This window comes from Nicrophorus vespilloides, unplaced genomic scaffold (assembly GCF_001412225.1).
Source record: "Nicrophorus vespilloides isolate i.1.1-1 unplaced genomic scaffold, Nicve_v1.0, whole genome shotgun sequence".
NCBI lineage: Eukaryota > Metazoa > Arthropoda > Insecta > Coleoptera > Silphidae > Nicrophorus > Nicrophorus vespilloides.
In genome coordinates, this window is record NW_017098507.1 from 10,937 (window position 1) to 18,327 (window position 7,391).

General features: G+C 29.2%; 2 non-coding genes across 2 annotated transcripts; one reads left to right on the forward strand and one right to left on the reverse strand.

Annotated features, from left to right (window-relative positions):
* Window positions 1-1,402: 1,402 nt before the first annotated feature.
* Trnaq-uug lies at window positions 1,403-1,474 on the reverse strand. The gene has a single exon. It is a non-coding gene; the product is annotated as a tRNA-Gln (tRNA).
* Window positions 1,475-1,660: 186 nt separating this feature from the next.
* On the forward strand, window positions 1,661-1,732 carry Trnaq-uug. The gene has a single exon. It is a non-coding gene; the product is annotated as a tRNA-Gln (tRNA).
* Window positions 1,733-7,391: the final 5,659 nt, after the last annotated feature.

Below are 7,391 nucleotides of genomic sequence, written 5' to 3' on the forward strand. Positions count from 1 at the left end.
GCAAGAAGCATTACTTCTTTAATCTTTCTCCCGAGATAAAAATGGGATAGATTTTTTTTTAATGCGATGAATGAACGAATGAAATGAAGTCACGTTCTTATGTACTATTTCAAAAAATAATTTATATTTGAATGTATAAAAGAGATTGATTATAATAGAATTAAATAATGACTTCATTTTGTGCCTTATTTTAGTCCTAATTTGGTTTTAATAAATATCAATTATTGCGTTAAAATATAATTACAAATAAGCTGTGAATATTAGTAACGTATTTTTTCTATATTGATTTGCTATTTATAAATTTAATAAAAACGTATAATTATACTATTTTTTACTAATATAAATGTGCCTGATTTCTGTATGTGAGGATTATTTAACCTAATGCATCGTATGCTACGTAGCATTGAATAGAAAGGGTATTCAAAGCTCTTGTTGAAAGTTTCATAAAGTTCAAACAAACACGAATCCATCAGCATTAGCAGATTAATTTTGTGCTGCGTTTTTTCTTTCATTATAAAGGAAAATCCATAATTCACAAAAGTAATTCATTAACTTTAAGAATTTTTGCTTGAATAGGATTTTGTTATTTATTATTTTTCTTTTCAAAGAGTTATAGAAATTTATTCCAAATTAAATTATTAAATAAGATATTTAAAATAATATATAAATATAAAGCGCGAGAAAAGTACTTTAGATTTGGGGAGTTTGGTTTTAGTTGTATTTTAAAAATACATACAAATTATCGTGCATTTTCTTATTGCGTGTTTTGGCACCTGTTACATGAAGTTTCGAATAACACGGTCAAAAAGGCTGTATTCTTCATATTACAAGGTACTTAAATTACAAGGATTTTTTTTAGAATATATTTCAATTTTTAATACCATTACTTGTATTAGAATCTTGCACAATTGAGAACATCTTATAAGTTACAAATCTAGAATACAATATTAATTTATATATAGATCTGGCATATCGAATAATACAGTTTTGAATAGCACGGAATCAAGAGTTGATTATATAAAAATTTACAAAAACATTGCAATTTTCTGAAAGATTTATTAATTTAATTTACATAGAAGATAAAATAAGAATATAGTTAATTAGCATATTTTTTTATTAATTATATCATGTTTTTAATTCATGTGTTGAATGAAATTGTTGCACAACAATAATCACATTATTTTATATATTGCAGATTATCAGAAGTTATAGAAACAAAAGCATAGAATACAATTAACAAATTAATATTAGAATGTTAAATAACTTGAACAATATTGCTAAAAGGATGAAATCGACTTTGATTGAATATTGAATATTTGTTAAGTATTTAGAAAATCACATTATTGTGTGTATATTTTTACAAGATAGTAAATTTGTAGAGTTTTTGTTGTGTGTAAAAGTTAGGTTCCACCGAGATTTGAACTCGGATCGCTGGATTCAAAGTCCAGAGTGCTAACCATTACACCATGGAACCTGTACAATATCTAAGATGACGTAATTTTGTCGAATTTGTAGCTATATAACTGTTTCGCAGCATCAGCAATTTGAAGGTAATAGATTCGGCGGTTTCGTAACGGAATCTCAGCTCAGCGGTATTAAGGTGAAAGGTTGCAGGATGCTCGTGTTCCGGCCGCATTTTCGCCTACATTTTTTACGTATCGGTTCCATGGTGTAATGGTTAGCACTCTGGACTTTGAATCCAGCGATCCGAGTTCAAATCTCGGTGGAACCTAATTGTTTTGAGAAATTTTCATTTAAAATTACTAATTATTATTACTAATTGTTGATTATTCACTAATTTTACTAGTTGATTGGAATTCGAGATGAATATTTTATATCTACACTCTTGTTACAATAAATGTAATGAAGAAAAATACATATGATATTTACATACTAATTTTTACAAATTTATAAAATTATAACTATTAAAATATACACTTTATTTGTTTTGAAAAACATATGAAATGACCTTTCAACTTATAATAGATATATTAGAAATTTATATATACTTATTAAAATGTAAAATAGTCACTATTTGGGAATTATCAAATGCATCAAGAAACACCACTTGGTTTAATTGCAAGAAGTCATAAATAATACAGACAAGATTATCTAAAATGATAAATACTAACAAGTTACATTTTATTGAAAAATTCAAATAATTGTATAAATATTATTTGAATTTCTTTTATAAAGAAAATAATTAACATTAATGTTACAGAAGAGAACTTGGCAAAAATAATATACTAATAAAAACATAAATGCATGGATATTGTAGATTTTATATCAAAAATATACAAACTTGTATTGCATTTTTTTATTTGTTAAATAAATAATTTTAACGTTATTTTTTGCAACCGTGTAAAAGTTATTTCACACTACATCCCACCCACAATAATAGCTTAAAGCAATACAATTGCAAACGTTGCATTTTACAATGTTTTTTTTAATGGTCAAATTCATTGTCTAAAAATTACGATTACTACAACAATATAAAATATAAATTTATTTCCGATCCAGCAATACCTTGGCAAAACTATGCTGATTCACTTTACTAGTTTGGTTTGAAAAAAAAAATAATTTAAGAGGAGCAGCAGATTTTTTATCATTTTAAAAAGACCGATTTAACTATTGTTTTGTAATATGCTGAATGAGAGTGGAATATTTTTATATTCATGCGATAAATGTAGATTTCATTTAGATGGAGATCATAATAATAATAAAAATACGTAGACGCAGTTCATGGAAGAAAATTTCCACAAAACTTGGTAATTATGAAGTTTCCAGAAAAGAAGTCGGTAACAATGTGCAGCAAGATGTCTCGCACAATGGACACACGTCTTTTCCATTTTCCATTCCACTTCCAATGTATTCTTGTAGCGATGTTTTCAATTCTCTTTTCCTTCGCGAGCTTTGTTATTTTACTCTCTTTATTCCGAAGGAGCATCGATCGACGACAAAAAAAAATCAACAAATATAAGCATATTTTTTTTCCATTGATGTATTTCTATTATTCGGATATAGCTTTAAAATTTTTTTATATTTAATATATATATTGTTAGAATGTATTTCATGAAACCGTTTCTCAGAAGTTAAAATGCTACGTTCCTTCGTAAATATAATGAAAAACTTTTATTTGAACAAAGAAAAATTTTATTAAATAAACAATATGAAATAGTGAAATAAAATATTATATAAGTCTAAATATGATTGTTTTTTCTTAAATATTCTTAATTCTTCTTCATAAATTAGAATATTTTTTTCTACAGAAATAATTATAACGTTATCAATGTCATTTAAGCACCTTTTTAATCTGTGGTTGTTGACATGATTTTTTTTTAAATTTTTTCTTTTCTTTCTTTTTCGTTGTTTAAAAGGGTTATCTAAATCTGCGTCAAAAAACTTCTGCATTCAATAATTTTTTAGCATCGTTTTTATAGATATTTTCGAAATTCCTAAATTTCTAGACGCAACAAATTTGTAGACAACTGAACAAGACAACTAAGTCTGAATCAACATTGGATGGTAAAGCTTATAAAGATTCATCCTTTGACATACCAACCAAATTAAAGGATAATTCCTCTTTCCTTGACATTTCCTATAAAATTATAATAACGCACCACTATACCAATTCGAAAAGTAGTACCACGTCGTAGTACCATTGACGTTGTCGGACTTTGGCTTTAATTTGGAATATTTTTATAAGGGCTTAAAATTGAAGACTTTGTTATTTCAAAGTTTTGTTATTGTATGACTATATTTTAATTATTTATTCACTAATTATTAAAAATACCAATGTTTACCATATTTCAATATAATAACTATTATATTCTTTTAATCGTGAAGTTATTGATCATCCAGATGTTTTTTTTGTTACTGTATTCAATTTCATTATGCTAAGACTGATATAGATTCTGCAATCTTTATGGCTGTACCGATTTTATGGTTCTTCTTCATTGTAATGTAGGATATCAATAAACAATAATGATATATAATAATTTTGAAGTCTTTTGTGAATGTTTGCCGGTGCGTAGTGTGTGATATTATGCATAAATTGGATGGCGAGATGGATTTCATGCGTTGGCGTGAAAACGTTGAAGGCTTAGCAGCTTTCACCCTATTATCCTCCATCGGGGTTGCGGGATAAAGTGGTCCGTCCATAAATCAACATTACAGCATCCTCTGGAGCGCATTAACCATTGTCCCGCAGCTCTCCCGTCAAATTGGGACGAATGAGAGGCAAACCCAGAAACGCCGAATTTAGTCATTCTTTATTATGCCCAAGAAAAATAAACAAAAAGAAGATATATATATATATATAACTAATCTGCTCACTCTCCTCTTCGAACAATACTATATTCTTCCGTTTCCTGTGAGCATGCGCGCTCTCTTTTTCCGGCAAAACCGGAAACAATGGAAATCTGTGATTAATTGCTAACACCCGAGTCTTTCGCTTTAATTAATCCGACGCCGTTTACTGCTTCGTCGAATATAATTCCTTTCGTGTTTCGAAAACTTACTAAAGCTGGTTAAATTAATGGCGCGTGAGTGGCAAGTCGTGTCGTAATCTGGATGACGATGATGGGCGGAAAAAAAAATTCGCAAGCTCTACTTATTAATTAATAGGGTGCGGTTCATTGATGTGATCCGTTCTCATGTATATTAAAGGGGTACAACTTGATGTGTAGGTTGAGGTTTTGTGCTATATAGTTGGGTAGTGGTGTATCCGAAGCACTCGTTACCTTTTGGGAATACTGGAATTCTAGCGTTTACTTCACGAATGTTCAATCAAGACCAGCTGATGGATTCCCACTATCTATCCTAAACGGAACACTCTCTTAACTAGTTTATGCTGACCCAAAAATAACATTTCCATCATAGGTCTAAACGAGAATTTATTATTATATTTATTAATATATTATATTTCTATACAATGTAAATATGCATATAACCATTAATAAATAATTTCTGAGTTAGTGAATCGACTTGCTTGCATCAAATTGGAATTTATGTACTTGATATAGTAAAAATAAATAAACATTTTCATTTACATCAACAATAATAAAACAAAAAAGGTTAACTGCAACAGAAAGGATTATTTGTCCAATCCGTTTAATATTTTAAATGAGAAAAATTGTAAAGTCTAAAACATCATATTACGTGAAAGATATCGCAAATAATTAAGAAATTATGATGTTTCAAGAAAATAAAAATAATATTTAGAAAAAAAAAAACTGTTTAGAAAATGTATATAAATTTATCAAACATTATATTATAGGACTATACTACATATAAATCACTGAGTTTTATATAATTTCCTTTCCTTTGATCTTAAAAATGATATTATATTATAAGAGTATGAAATATACGCTTTACGTTTTTGTGAAATTTATACACAATCAAAATATTTCTTTAAATTAATTTAATTAATTAACCTTTAAATAGTTTGCATATCAATTATCCCATAATCCATCGTTTAACGTTAACTTCCAAAACGAAGCTCCAATTTAAGGCCAACATCCGACAATCATAGTATTTTTTACTTTGAAAACGTAGTTTCGCTTAACGAAGTTTACTTTTTGTGCAACGCATGCTATTCGTTTATATACTGAATGTTATAAGCATATTCGACAAACTACTTTTTATTATGGAATTCTAATGAGTAACTTTTCCCGGATATTTTTGATCCCGAGAAACGGGAATTATAAATTCGAATGAATTCCCGGACTTCCCGTATATATTGTATTAAAAAATGTAAAAAAACGAAAGAACCATTGAATTTTGTACTGATTATAAAAAAATATATATATTTCAAAAGCAATTTATTATATTATTATAAATAATTCCTTTGCTACAATCAATCTATTATGAATAAAAAAATATGTACATAATTTGCAATATCTTGACGTTATTAAATGTATTGTTTCACAATAACAAAAAAACTACATCAAATTGAGTAATTTAATTATACTTGAATTAAATTACAAATAGAGTTCCACTTTACAAAACTTTTAGGTAATCAAAAAAAATAGGATTAATATTTATTGGAATTACGGTGTACTATAGAAATTTCATATATAAAAAATTATAAATAAACATATGAATCAATGCAAATTTAGAAATCAAATCATACTAAAACAAACAAAAAGAACCATGCCAATTAAAATCCAGCAAGATAATACACATTGTAATGTTGATGATGAGGAAGTTGTTCGCGCTGCTACTGAAAACAACCCCGATATCAATATCGTCGATTTGGGTTTCTTTGACTCAATTCAAATATTACAACATACATAATCCCCGTTCAGTACTGATGAACTCAATGCACCCGTATATAAAGCACGGGACGAAATATTCGTAAAAACTAGACCGTGTTTTCATTATATTGCATAAGTTTATGGAATTGACTTTGCTTCTTAAAGGAGGCAACGATAACAAACTGAGTTTGCAGGGTATATTGTTAGCACATCAGTAACTTTTTTTCATTTTATGTTATAGTTTAATTGTGAAATTACACTTTCATATCCCCCCTTTGCATACTTTTTTTATGAAATTGGACACTTATTTTGAAACGGAAGCAGTAGTAAACAAAATTTATTGTACAATAACATACAAAGGGCTATTGACTGTAGTCTTTTCGCTCTTAATAATAATTATTTTTGCTAATCTTATATATTTTTGTAAATTGTCCAAAATAAAATTTTGCGTTTACTAGTTTCTCGTGATAACCTGTACTAATAAATACAGTTCGTCGAATGCATGAACTAACAACTATACAGAGTTTCGAATTTCCGACCTGCAATAATCCCCCCGTCTGTTACTGGGTCACATAACTGATTAGCCAGAATTTCCATGATTTTCCCAACCGAATCCGGCGTCGCATGTTTTTCGCCCGTTCCCTTCGGTCCCCATCCTGTTTTCATCCATTTAAATTCAAAATCCTAGTAAGGTGGATCGATATGGATTTGCATGAGCCGACGAAGGAAAAGTTGTGTGATAGCAAACAGAACCGAAATTGGGCTTCTATTTGTGAAGCAAACAAAAGCCCTCTACGTCATTCTCAAACTCGTCCTTCTATAGGCGCTGCCGCGGACGCATCACCAAATTGAAAATCCGTCTGTTTGTTTTTGTTATACTGTTTATTTCTTTATTTATTTCTCCCTTGCCTTCGCTGACGTCCTTAACCTTAATTGCTGCCTTTCCTCAGTTTACTCTTTCGAGAAAGAATGATATCAACTTCGATAAGTCGAAGACAAAAGGATGCAGTCGATGTCCTGAATTTGGGTGGCAGCTGTCGCGTTTCCGATAAGGTGCAACAAATGAAACCCACTTAAACGTGGTGGCGGTGACGATTCCCCCAGTCCAAAGGGGTGGGGGATAATTCGCCATCC